The 13,409-nt window shown below is 57.4% G+C and overlaps 1 protein-coding gene across 8 annotated transcripts in view; it reads right to left on the reverse strand.

Moving 5' to 3' along the window:
- The window catches only part of SGMS1 (sphingomyelin synthase 1), a 289,510-nt gene extending 277,613 nt beyond the window's left edge, over positions 1-11,897 (reverse strand). For 7 of the 8 annotated variants that reach the window (XM_019814218.2, XM_045039864.1, XM_045039865.1 and 4 more), the window contains exon 1: positions 10,040-10,305. The gene's annotated coding sequence lies outside the window, so the exon portion shown is untranslated. Of the gene's footprint in view, positions 1-10,039; positions 10,306-11,878 lie in introns of those variants that run through there. The other variant, XM_045039869.1, reaches the window with a different exon arrangement.
- Between the last annotated feature and the right edge of the window lie 1,512 nt (positions 11,898-13,409).

Below are 13,409 nucleotides of genomic sequence, written 5' to 3' on the forward strand. Positions count from 1 at the left end.
GACTTCACTGAGCCTGCGGCTCTGGGGAACTCCGGCCACCTGGCCTGGCAGGACAGTCTCCGCCCGCCCCCTCTGGGACTCAGGACCGCGGTCCTGCCCTTCGGGGCTGCGCACAGTACACCAGTACCTTTCAGAGACACTGGGGGCCAGGGCAGCACGGGGCACAGCCACGGAGTCTGGCACTCATTGCTGTGTCCATACAGTGGTTCGGACACACAACTACACGGGACCGGGGAAGGCGGCACTGAAGTAAGGTTCTCTTCTCTTAACAGGATAACAAACGTCGGCTGGGGTGCGGTTCTCGAGCCAGTGTTTCCGGGGTCGTGCAACCTGGGACCAGATGACCAGGCTCGGCCAGCCCAAGCTCTCCGTTCAGGCCAGGAAGCCCGGGCTGGCAGGTCGGGGTCTGGCCTGCAGGTCCCCCTGCAAGGGGACTGGGGAAGTGGGGAGGGGAAAGGGGAGAAGGCGAGGGCGACGTAAATGAGAAACGCAAACCAAAGAAAACACACTGAAAGTGGAATTTAGAAGTCTGCCAAAAACTGTGGGCTTATAAAATAAACCCTCATTTCTAATAAAGACACTCTAAAACGCTGATGTGCCTTGGATAGAAACCGTTAATCTTCTCCAGGTTTTACATCCCAGCAGATAGCTAAAACTCAGCCACATTGTTATTTTTTTTTTTAAGTTTATTTATTTAAAGGGGGAGGGGCAGAGAGAGAGAGGGAGGGAGAGAGAAGAGGGCAGGCTCCAAGCTGCCAGCACAGAGTCCAATGTGGGGCTCAAACCAACGAACTGTAAGATCACGACCTGAGCTGAAACCAAGAGTCAGACATTCAAGCAACTGAGCCCCCCAAGTGCCCCATAAAATGCGCCCACGTTTTCTAAAGACAAGCTGTCAAGTGCCACTATGACTTGCTACGTGCTTGCGAAGTGCCACTAGGTTCCTGATTCCCCTTGGCCGGCTGACCACGCAGCACCCTTCCTCCCCCACCCCTCCCTGCTGCCGGAGGTCCGCACGGAACACAGAAGCCCCAGAAACAAGAGAAAAAAAGAAAACCCAACCCCACCACGTCTGGTGCCGTGTGCACTACCCTACAGTTTGGGTTACCTTCCTCCCCCTGTGCCGAGCACAGGGAGCCCAGAGCAGGGGCCCCTCCCCCCACCGCCTCCTGGGGGCACCTCCTGCTGATGGCACTGATCCGTCTGCGTGTCTGTCCCGGCACTGAGCCCTCAGGGACCCCAGACCACAGCTGGCTCCTCTGTGGGTCTCCAGGCTCAAGGAGGTTCCGGCCCCCAGCAGAGCCCGGACAACTAGCTCGGGCAAAGTCGTCTTCCCAAATACGATTTACTTATGTGTTCTCCGAGTTACAATCAGAGCCCCAATTTCCTAATAAAATCTTTCAAACCTAACAATTTCTCATTCCACGGTTGTATGTGCAACGTTGTTCCGACAGAGGAAATGCAGCCTCGCTTGCGAACAGAAAACTTCTGCTGTAAAAACAGCAGCCCCCGCCCCTTGTGGACATGTGGGTGCCACACGGAGCACGGACACAGGGTGGCTCCCTGACCTCACACAGCTGGACGCAGATACACAATCAGTCCGGTCCAATAAGATTATCTTCTGTCTCTCCACCATCAGGATATGTATCTTCATACACTTTTAATTTGTCTGTGCCTAAATTTTCCCCAAGGGACAAATGATGGACACAAAGCCTTCGCGTGCCCACGGCAGGGAGCAAAGGAGGGGGGGGGGGGGAGACAACACAGTAACAGCACGTCAGGGCATCTCCCGAACATGGGACACGCGACACGGCGCTTCACGCTTCTCCCGAGTCTTGACTTGCCCTCCCGGGGCTTTCTCTCCACCCTGGGTCATCACCCATTTTGGCCACGTCAGACACACGCACTAGGACAGAAAGCCAACGTCTACTCTGCACGGGCTCAGACACCCCTCTGCTGGCCTAGATACACAGGACCATGTGAATTCAGTCTCTGCTGCATAACGTGGAAAGCATTTAAAATGTCGGAATCTGCGATCTCCCCACCTGCCTGTAATGGGGGCGCAGGACAGCCGGCCCCTCGCTGACAGCAGGGGTTGTCCGAGAGCGGTCCCCAGGCCAACGGCATCAGCGTCACTCGGGAACACGTCAGGCACAGAAGGTACCGGGCTGTTTCCAGGAAGCCTCCAGGTGATTCTAACACACACCGAAATTTGGGAATCTTCTATGTCGGCTGATAAACCTCCGAGGTCATGGGACTGTTCCGCTGGGCTACCCTGTGTGTCTCAACTCTCACGTGATCATCATAGCTACCCACCACGGCCACTCTGGCCATTTTTACCAGCTGGCAACGGCCCCAGACATGAAGCTCCTTAAACGGCATTCCTCCCACTCTGATGGGCAAATTACTTGTGCCCCACTGCCCTCCTCTCTAAAAAGGGATAATAATGTCCATCTCCTAGGAGATGGGGTCAAGGGCTTCGACGGTCACGAGGTCAAGGGCTTCGATAGTCCCTGGCCACACGGTTAGGCCTCAACAGATGTGAGTCCCCAGGATGAACACACCTTTGCCAAAAGGTCTAACGGCCCCCTGACTTCCATCCGCTCGGTTCCAGAGCCCTGATGCAGGTCACGTGGGACCCACACAGGCAGCACCGGGCTCCAGTGTAGAGGTGTCTACAAGCCGTGCCCACCGCAAGCCTGGCAGTCAACAGAGGAAGTCCAGGCTACAAAACCGTGCCTCCGACAGTCCTTCTGGACGGAAGCCACCCAACTCCGGGCACGAGGGCAGACAGACCTCAGGGGAGATACGGGACGAACGCAACAGACAGTAACAAAAGGAGTCGTTAAGAGAAGCTAACATCTACCTTGTGATCAACTTGGGCCGGGCACCAGGCGCCCGACAAGTGATAATCTACGCCATCAGGACGCTGTGAGGAGTCTGCTGGTATCACACCAGGCCACATACGGTAAAGCCACGATCTGCACCCACACCGGAGCTCCGCTCGCGGACAGAAAGCTGCTAGTTAGCTAAGCGTCCACCGGCCACTGGGTACCACGTTCCCCAAAGCAGCGACTCCGAGGCACGTAAACGTAGGCACAAAACCCACCGCCGTGGAGCTCGATGCCAGGCCCTCCAAGCCCTGGACAGAAACGCTGGCGAAGCACGCTTGGGGTCCCCGTCCTTCCCTCCCCTCTGATCCGATTCTAGCCGAGTCAAGTCAAAACTCACGGCACAAGCCCTTCTCTCTTCCCCCAACTTCCCCACACACCGCCTCACCCCTGATTCTCTACCATCTGTGACCCAGAGTTCTCTCATCCTTTCTCCCCCACGGGACGGCCAAAGTCTCTGGAAGTAACCACAGTTTCTGTAAAACCCACAAAACCAGGTGGAATCTGGGCTCTGCGTGTGTAGACCAGGAGTGTGGTGCTGCCCCGTTCACTGGTCGCTGATTCACTTTGCTTTCCTGACACTTGTTGGTTACCAGTCCCTAAGAAGCAGGACGAAAGTACTCAGTGTACCTATTTAAAGCCAGCTTCAGGGCACATCTCACACAACATTCACTGAACAGCAACTCTGTTTCAAAATCTGCAAGCCTGCATCTCCCACATTATTCCCTTGCACGCCTCTGAAGCCCCAGGGGAAGGCTGTCAGGGGTCTAGGTCAGAGGAGAGATCCCCAGGGACTCTTGCTTCCTCAAGAAGACTGAGGTGACTGACCCACTCACGTCACTCAAGGCTGCTGAATGGAGAACGGAGACTGAAACAAGATCCGTCCCAAAAGCCCGGACTCTGCCCCCCTGAAAGGTTGAGACTAAGGGACCGCCCTCCAAGCAACAGATTACCTTTGGGGGAAAAAAATCACCATGACAGAAAATTTTAAATTCTATTAAGAAGTCGTTTATAAAAGAGGAGATAACCATGTTCATGGATAGAAGTACAGTATTAAGATACAAAATGTGCCACTTCTCGCCATGAGAGGCGAGTCCCATTGCCAGGACTTGGTCAAGAACTTGAGGAACATTCCAGAGCATATATGGAAGAACAGAGGTCCACAGATAAGCAAGGCCCAAGATACAAGAGCCAAGGAGAGGCTCACCCTGCCATGTGTGACACTGCAAAACTCTAAAACCCTGGCAAAGAAACAGACACGTGACCGGTATAGACTAGAACACCCCCAAAACAGACCTCTGTGAAGAATCTCAAAACCCTTATGCTGAGTTTGATGGGAACATTGTTTCAGCGTGGGGTGACCAAAAGGTCTGAAGGTGGACAGCAGTGACAGGTGCACAACACCGGGAATGTGCGAAATGCCACCTAACGGTAAAATGGTTAAATGGTTTAAAATGGTACATTTTAGGGTATATTTATGTTGCCGCACCTTAAAAAAAGATTTTAAAAAATCAGTATGCTGGGTTGAAGGGGGCCATACACAAAAAAGTACCACTCTAGGGTTCCATTTATATGAAGGTCTAGAAGATACAACCACTAAGCCACAGTGGCAGGAAGATCAGTGGTTGCCTGCGTCTGGGGACACGGTGGGGACTGGACTGCAAGGGACCCACAGGAAGCTGGGAGTGATGGAAATGCTCTGGACTGCGGGAGTCTCACAAGTATGCACATCTGCCAAAACTCATCGAATCGCGCACTTTGGGTGTAGTTTGCCACGTGTAAATTCTCATTCAATCAAGTTTTAAAAATAGGCTTGTGTGCGCATGCGGGAACCCCAAGTATGACACAGGTGGCTCCACGTTCTCCCGTGAAAATGTTAAGGGAAAAAATACAGTATTTAATAACGTGGGAAACACTGGCCCACAAAATGGGAAAGGCAAAAAATACTACTGGATTCCGTTTTTATGCCATATGTTAAGATAGACCTCAAACAAATGAAAGGCCTGACTGTGACACGTAAAAGTAGGAAGCTGACAGAAGAAAATACAGAACAGCTCTGCGACCCTGGGGTAAGGACCCCCAGAGGGCAAAAAGGAATGGGCTACATCAAAGCAAAAACTTCTGAAAGTGACCCCTGACAAAGTGGATAGGCAGGCAGCAAGTCGAGACCAGGCAAGAAGCGGCTGCAAATCAACACCAGAGAAACCGACCACAGCTGGTTAAACAAACACTAATAGCCTAACAGATACATTAAAAGACGCTCAAGTTCACGAAGAAATTACACAAATACCCGGTGAAACGACGAGATCCCACGCCGTGGCCCCCAATACTGGTGAGATTAGAAAGAAGGCTAGAAGGAACCCTGTCAAGGAAGTGGGGGATCAGGAACCGTCTGGCACCCACGTGGCGGATGGGGGGAGGGGGTCACCAGCTCAGCCCCTGGAGGACAACTGGGCAGCACGTAGTAAAAACGGGTGTGCCCTTCTCTTTCACGCGGTCGTTCCCCTCCCGCACGCACCCGCCCTCGCGGCAGAGGGTCTCAGACTTTCCCTAGTATCACAGTCTCCAGACCTGCAGGTCGAAGCCCCAGTGGATGGTGTCTGCCCCCAGGGGTTTCCGATTCCGGCCTAGGTCGGGGCCTGAGAATCTGCATTTCTAGCAGCGGCCAAGTGATGCTGCTGCTGCTGCTGCTGGGCGTGGACTTTGAGAGCCACCACCCTCCAGACGCTGTCACCTGCATCTTTTAAAGAGAGCATACAGGATGTTCATCACGGCTTTGCTCGAGTGGAGGAGGGTGGGCTGCGTGTCCCCCGCCAGGGCAAACAGTAAAAAAAACGAGCGAATGCTTGCGGGCAGGGCATGCGAATGACAGCAAAGCACCAGCCAAGCCAAACACGAACACAGATCTCACCGACAAAGCGACGAATGAAATTCTTCCGGCTTTTGTAAATGTCTGAACATCGCCCTAATAAAAAGGCTCATGTTGAATGAAAAAGACACCAGATGAAATCTACACCGCACGGCCCCGCTCCTGTCAGCTGAAGACACACGCACAAAATAACATCTTCGACAAGGACACACCCGGGAGAGGACGCTCCTGTGGCGGGGAGGCACGGTGAGGAGACACGAAGGGGAAAAATAGGAGGAAGCAGCTTCACCCAGGAGAGGATCCAGTGCCAACAACTGAGAAAGGCCGAATTTGCCGGAAGGTGGAAAAGCAGGGAAGGAGGTCCATACAATGGCGGCCTCAGGGGAAGCCCCCCAGGGGTTTCCACTCGGAGGGGGAGGGGGAATCTTTCTACCGCGTAGGCCCCCAGAACCCAGCCGGCTACCAGGCCCTGGAGTCCCCTCTTTGGCATATTCGCTGCTCAACAGGGCTGAGCGGTCGGCTTTTGGCAACGGGGGTGTGTGTCCACACCTGTGTCTTCCCTCCGTGTGTGGGTGTCTCTGCGGGGGAAGCGGGGAGCGGCTTCTTTGTGAAGGTAAAAAGCCTCCGCGACTCAGCCACACTTGATGAGCACGCGCTTCTGTTCCACTGGAACCAGAGCCCAAGCCTCGGTCCGGGCCCACAACCCTCCTCTCCCCTTTTCTTCCCCGTCCCTTCCCGCACCTCCCTGGGCTTCCCAGCTCCCACATCCAGACGGTGACAGACTAACTTGGCAAGTGACAAACTTTGCGGCCACGATCCTGGATAAATGACCCTTTATACTGCTGACCAAGAGCCTGTCACAGAAAGGCCACAACCTTCAGGACCAGGCATGCCATGAACAGTTCTTCCAAAGACACTGGTTATAGCTACCATCAAGAAAAGGCAAAGAAAAAGCCATCCATGATCTGTCCTGCCCCCCTCATGGGCACAGTGGACGCAGCTCTGTCCGAGGGCCACAGAACAGCTCGGCCACACAAAGCGGTGGAAATGCGGAGGGAACAATCAGAATAAAAATCACCACTGACTGACTTTATGTGAGAAAATGCAAAAGATCCTCAGCAGTGGCTTTAAGCAAGCAAGCCCCTGCCAGGAATGTGTGGCTTCAGGGGGAGAACCGGATGGACAACTGGAGGAAGAAGCAGAGGGAAGTAAAAAAGCAGCCTAAGCCTGAGCTGGCCCAACACGCCCGCCTCCCCCAAAAGCCCGGGGAGATCATACCCCTGCGCGAACAGTCCAGAATCTTTAGTCCCCCAGCACGGTTTTGTCCTTTCCATAGCAGCACTTTTCAATGGTGAGTAAAGGTTTAGGAATTCTAGAGAGTCTTCCTGAAATGCTTCGCGTAAAATAAAGTTTCATGCATAAAGCATATTGGATACACCGCGGATACATTTCAGTTTTTTTGTTTTGTTTTTTTTTTAACGTTTTATTTTTATTTTTGAGACAGAGAGAGACAGAGCATGAACAGGGGAGGGGCAGAGAAAGAGGGAGACACAGAATCTGAAACAGGCTCCAGGCTCTGAGCCGTCAGCACAGAGCCCGACGCGGGGCTCGAACTCACGGACCGTGAGATCATGACCTGAGCTGAAGTCAGACACTCAACCCACTGAGCCACCCAGGCGCCCCCATAAGAAACATATGATAGCAGTATGTAGGGGTCCTTTAGATCTTCACGAGATGTGTGAGCAAAGCCTGTGCCTATTTTTCCAGCAGAATACAGGATCTGCCACAATTTGAAAATTCAGGGACTTGACTAGGGAAAAAAAAAGGAAAGCGTGGAGTTTTCAAGGTAAAATTGAGTGACTATGGTCAACAAAGGCAATTCCGACTTACGAAAACAAAGTTCTCGGGGCACCTGGGTGGCTCAGTGACCCCCACCCTCCCCCACCACACCGTGGGTTTGAGCCCCACGTCAGGCTCTGTGCTTGACAGTTTGGAGCCTGGAGCCTGCTTGGGATTCTGTGTCTCCCTCTCTCTCTGCCCCTACCCCACTTGCGTTCTGTCCGTGTGTGTGTGTGTGTGTGTGTGTGTGTGTGTGTGTGTGTGTGTCTCTCTCTCTCTCTCTCTCTCTCTGTCTCTAAAACAAATAAACATTTAAACAAAATAGAAAGAAAACAAAGTTCTTTAAGTGCCAAAACTTAACGACAAGCCTCTGTTATGGGCTGTTGTTTTTTTTAATTCCAGCTGAATAAGCATTTATCAGGCATCGACAAGTTAGACACTGTGCAAGACGCTTGGGATCTTCGAAGGAATAAGATACTGTGTTAATAACTGTGTCCCTTTAATGTCAGCTTAATCCATCCCTTGTGTTAATTTCTTTTTTCAAAAAAATGCTTACTGATATTTTCAATAGCTTACTAGGAGCACTGAACAGCTACAGAAATGTATCTTACCATTTCATTAAAAATGTAAATTTCTAGCCTGAAGCAGAAATAGAAGGAAAAGACTGACTCCCTGCTTTACATATTGCTATCATTTTCTGCAGAATAACTAGCTACTTAAACTGTGCACGGTGCCAGCTGCCGCCTCCTGCTAGCCAGCAGGTCACAGAGTCCCAAGGCCTCGAAGAAGAGACACCGTGAAGAAAACCAAAAGATCAGGGCCTCCAGACCCAAAGCAAGATAAGGCAAGCGGAGCTGCTGGGTGGGGGGAGGTTCCCTCAAAGCTGGAGCCTGCAACGGGAGGGCACGAGCTGCTGCCGCTGCCGGCTGGCTCGCTGGCTCGGCCAAGGCAGGGCTTCGGAGCTGGAAGGCTGCCACCTGCTGAATCACCAAACATCCCCGGGCTTCCCTTGGAGCACTGGCCAGACAGGGACCCATCCTCCGCCCGGCTTCTCCCGCGGACATCCTACCCAACCAGTGAGACGCGCAGCCCCGTACCCTCCAGCACAGGCCCACGCGGCTGCCAGCCCCCCTGGTGTTGTTGGGGCGGCCTCCCCGGCAACTCCCACCGACCTGCGACGTCCCCCGCGCCTCTCCCCTCTTTCTGCCCACCGAGTCCTCCCCTCGGGACCGGGACGAGTTGGGGGGGGGGGGGGGGCTCACGGCACACCCCGACAGGCGCACCGCTCCACGGCCAGGCAGCCAACCAGAAACACCCCGTCATCCGAGAGAAAAGTAACCTGTCCAAACAGCTGGAAAGGTCCAGGAAGGGAAATGTCAAGGGAGCTAAAACAGCGGGCCGACCCCCAGCACGGAAAATAAACTTCCCTTTCACAAAGCAGCCTTCGCTCCAGGTTTCCTAGGCGTGCGCCGCCGAAGTCGGCTCTGCTTGAAGGTGAAAAGAAACATCTGAGCAGCGCCTGCACGGATCCCTTCCACTCCCTCCGGCCACGACTTACACTCGCGGCTCCCGGGAGGGAAACAGGCGTTAACCAGAACGCGCCAGCCTGAATCCGTTGGCTGCACCAGGACGCCCAGCCCAGCCGGCCGGCGGCCGCAAGCCCCCGCCTGGGTCCACACGCCGTCGCCGCCCTGCCCTTGACCAGTCGCCTCGGGGTCGCAGGGACCCCTCGCTCGCGGGGACAGCCGCGTCCTGGAGGGACTGTCCAGTCCCGGCTGCGCTGACGACTCCTCCAGGCCTTGGCCAGTTCCCCCTCAGCCGGCGGGGGCCGCCCCCGAACCTGCAGGCGGTTCTGCGGCCTGGGGTCAGCAGCTCACTCCGCAGGGGAGGGGATCCCACCTGTTATGCAGTCGGGGGGCACCGAGGAGCCGCGGCGGGGGAGGGGGACCCCGAAACCCTGGGCGCCTGACCAACGCTGCGATCGGGGCCCCGAGGTGCCATCTGTCACGCCGCCGCCCGGGGCCGTGGGGGTGGGGCCGTGATTTGGGGGTCGGGCCCTGTGGGTCTCCGGACCCCCGCCGGGTCACCGGACGAGGCGCCTCGCCCCCCGGCCCTTCTGGCCCGCCACCCTCGGCTCGCCCCAACCCGACACAGGCAGCCTTCCAGCCCGCACGCAGCACCCCCGAACGGCGCCCACTGACGCCCCCGCCTTCCTCGCCGCCCCCACCGGGTCCCGGAGCCCCGCAGGCAGCCCGCCCGGCCGAGACCCGCGCCCACCCCCGGGAGCCGCGGCGCGGGGGGGAGTGCCAGCCAGGTGCGCGCGCGGGTCCGCGCGGGCTGAGCTCACGCCCCCTCGCCCCGGAGCCGCCCGCACGCCGCTCCCCATCGGCCCCCCCCCCGGGATCGCCGCTCCCACCCCCACACCCGCCCCGCGGCTCACTTGCACCGGAGTCGCAGCTGCCGCCGGAATTCCGCTCGCCGAGCCCCCCGCCGCGCACCAAAATCCGGGGCAGGGCAGCGTCGGGGCTCCGCAGCGGGATCGCGCTCTCCGGCCGGCTCGCCGTGCGCGAGGGAACCGCAGCCTTCCCCGGCCGGCCCTGCCCGCTCCGTCCTGCCCGTGGCCGCCGCCGCCGCCGCCGCCGCCGAGCCGCTGCCTCGCTGGTGCGAACGCTTCCGACTTGCCACCGCGAGCCTCCGGGCTGCCGAGCATGCCCAGTCCGCGGCCCGCGCCGGCCCGGCTCTCCGCGCGCCGCGATCCGCGGCTCCGGGTGTTCGCGGCGGCCGGGGGGCGGGGGGAGCGGGCCGGGCGGGCGGGGTCGGCGGGCTCCGTGCGGGCGCGTGCGGGACCCGGGCCAGGCTGCGCCCCGAGGGGCAGCGGGCGTGGCCCCTTACTTTACTTTCCAGGAATCGGGGGAAGGGCTCCGGCCTGCGCCAGGGGGAGGGGGGGGTGTCTCTCGGTGACACCGGAACGGAGCCGAGCTTTACGGTCGGGCTGGGCACACTGCCTGGGGCGGAGCCGGAGCTGGTCAGACCAAGGAACGCAAACTCGGCCGTTCCGCAGGTGGGCTCGGGGGCACGAGTTTGCGAGCCACCCGGAGATTCTGTCCCCCCGACCCCGAGACGAACCCCTGGTTGATCACAAGAAAGGGCGGCTCCTACGTTCCGACCCCTAGTCACACCTCTGTGCGGGCTCGCACTACTCCCTCCCCCACCGCCCCGAACAATAAGGCCGCCCGCGGGCACCCCGCGAAGCCCGTTGGGGCGAGGTAAGCCCGCGGCGCGCAGGCCCCGGGCGGGGACCGAGACCCCGGCCGCCCCGCCCCGAGCCCCGCCCCTGCCGCCGCTCCGAGGGGCCGGGAAAACCCGGACACCGGCCGCACTCGGACGGGAGCAGCGCGCATGCCCAGTAGCCCGACCTGGCGCAGGTCGCCCCCAGGAAGGTTTCTCCGGCTCCGGGAGCCCGACCCCCGCGCCCGGGTGAGAGGCGGGCGACCGGAAGAGGTGGCCTGCGGCGCGGGGCCCTCCGTCCTCGGCCGGCCCTCGCGGCACCCCCGTGGCGGACAGGCGTCCGGGGCCGCGCCTGCCGCGGGGTCGGCCCCTGGGCCAGCGCGGGAGGGGGCGCGCGGCGGCGGCAGCGCCTGGGCACGTGACTGTCCGCGGCGCTGGGGGCAGCCATGTTCCGGCCGGCGGACCGCGGGCGCGAGCGGGCGCCGTCCTCCCCGCCACGCCCTCCCGGCCTGGGCTCGGGCCCTGCCTCGGCCCCGCAGCTCGGCCGTGGGCTCGCGGAGCCGAAGGCGCGCGGCCGGGCTGCAGGGGCGCACGGGCTCTGCCTCCCCGAGGCGGAAGCTGGGGCCGGGGCCCCGGTCCGTGCGGGCGCACAGCCCGGGTGGCGAGCCCCGCCGCGGGCACGCGGGGTCCCCGGGGCCCGTGGGCAGCGGCGTCACCACCCGAGAATCCGTCAGCAGCGCGGGGTGCTGGGCCGCCCGAGCCGAGCCCCCGGGTGCGGCCCCGCTCACTCGGGGGTTGCGGGGCATGTCACCGCCTCACTTGAGCCCAGCCGGAGGCGGCCCCGTACACATGAAGCAAGGAGAGCGGACCCTCAGCCCGGGAGCGGTCGGGCATGCACCCCGGTGCCCCCCACCCTGCGCCCGGCTCTGCTGGCTCCGTCTCCCCCCTCGACGCCGCCCTGCACCTCCCTGGGAGGCTGAGAAAGTGCCGCCGTCACGGGCGGCTTTAGAGGAGCAACTGAAATTGAGCTCGACATGCTCCGAGTGCTCACCCCTCCGGGAGTCAGAGCGGCCCCGCTGAGAACTTTCGTCAGTTTGCACCTAAGAGGCGGGGCCGAGGCCCTGCTTGCTTGTGAGGTCACTGTTTCCAAACTCCAGGAATGCCTGAGAGCTGATGGCCGGTTTCTCACAAGTGCTATTTATGCAGTATCCCATAAGCTTTGGACTTCCGGGGGGGGGGGGGGGGGGAGAACAAACAAACAAACAAAAAGAACACGGTTCAAGTGAGCATCTGGTGTAGACTGCTGTCAAGGAGTCTTTAAAATACCCCCTTCGCCCCCCCCAAAAAAAAGTTAAGGTAAACTAAGCTTTGCAAGATGTTAACAGTTCTCGGTTATAAGTGGTTTTTCTAGAGTGCTTGCTCACTGTAATTTTGTTCCCTAATGTTCTTTATGTTTGCAATTTTTCTTAATAAAAATGTCTCTTTGTAAATTGGTTTCCAAGAGTAATTGTAAGAACTGTGTAAAAGACATGGGGAAAAGCAAGGTATAAGACTATTCCCACTTTATTGCATTTTCAAGAAATATTTCAGAGAAAGAGTTAGAATTTTAAAAAATGTAAAAAGAAATCGCAAAGGCCACACAATACAAGTAAGTTCTGGGTGGAGCCATGACAAGACCCTTGAGTTGGCTCTCCCTGAAATTAAAGCGAGTTGTGGTCCGTCCGGGGCCACTGTTTTGTGACGCCCACAAAAAAGAAGATTTAATAAAAATAATCGTCTTCAGTCCGCCAGCCCTGAAGAATTTTTTTTTTTATCAGAACTGTAATAAGCAACACACTCCTTGGTTGTAAAACCTTAGGATTCTCAAGCGTATGAGATGTCATAACGTACATTGTTGTCAAGACAACTGAAACAGAAATGAATCCCTTCCAAGTCACAATCTGTCATTGAACTATGTTTAAAATAATACTAAGAGCAAACGCTGGGGAAGGCCCTTCGCGTGCCAGAACAAATATTCTCAAGTCGGTGGCCAGTTCCAGATGAGTGACCTTCAGAAGGTAACCTAGTTGGTGAAAAACGTGGTGGTTGGGTCCAATTGAACTATTAAGTACTAGCCATCGCTCACCAAACTGCAGTCCAAGTCAAATCGTGTTCAAGAAGCAAGGTGTGACCTTGGCGAGAAGCCTGTGTGTCCGTGGCAGTTTGTCTGGTGGGAAGGATCTGCAGCCATAAAGCCTGAGTGCCAAGAACGAGACCTCGGGAGCCCCCTCAGCCCTTTAAACTCATCTGGCCTTGGAGGCGCCTGGGTGGGTCAGTCGGCGGTGACAGACTCTTGGTTTCCACTCAAGTCATGACATTGAGGTCGGTGGCATCCAATCAAGCTCCACATCAAGGCTCTGTGCTGAGCAGGGAGCCTATTTGGGATTCTCTGTCTCCCTCTCTCTTCCCTTCTCCCCCGCTTTCTCAAAAATGATACATAAACGTTAAGAAGGAAAACAAAAAAGTCCTTAAACTCATCTGGCCACCCCATAGTCTGGTTTCCAAACCAAGGCTGACAGGAAAAGCCAGCTTCAGATGACCAA

Source organism: Felis catus, chromosome D2, assembly GCF_018350175.1.
Source record: "Felis catus isolate Fca126 chromosome D2, F.catus_Fca126_mat1.0, whole genome shotgun sequence".
NCBI lineage: Eukaryota > Metazoa > Chordata > Mammalia > Carnivora > Felidae > Felis > Felis catus.